Raw genomic sequence first — 420 nt, 5'->3', positions numbered from 1 at the left:
GCTGGTAGCGCTGGTAGCGCCCAGGGCTCCAGGGCGGCGCGATTAGGAGCCTCTGCTCAAAGTCCAAGCACAGGTCAATGCAATGGTTCCCACTGCAATTTGCATTTAGAAGAGTATTGCCGTGGCAGGATAAATTTGCATATTAATAGGAGACAGTCCTAATTGTTGAGCTGATCCTAATGTCTCGGAGCAAAAAGGAGCCTGCTGGGTTTTACTACGTTGCAGTAGCAGCTGCTGGGGGCCCGAGCTTCCCAAACAAGTCCCTTAAATCTCCCTGATGCTCCCTGTGCCAGCTTCACTCTAGCGAGGCTCCAGGAGGTCTGTACAGTCATCAACAGGATCAATTTGCGGATGAAGGCTCGGGCTCCATCCTCCCTTCCGGGAGCTATGGGCACAGGCAGGGCTGCTGCTGCACCCCGA

This window comes from Chaetura pelagica, unplaced genomic scaffold (assembly GCF_000747805.2).
Source record: "Chaetura pelagica isolate M959 unplaced genomic scaffold, ChaPel_1.0 scaffold181, whole genome shotgun sequence".
Classification (NCBI taxonomy): domain Eukaryota; kingdom Metazoa; phylum Chordata; class Aves; order Apodiformes; family Apodidae; genus Chaetura; species Chaetura pelagica.
Note: the sequence above shows the minus strand (reverse complement) of the source record.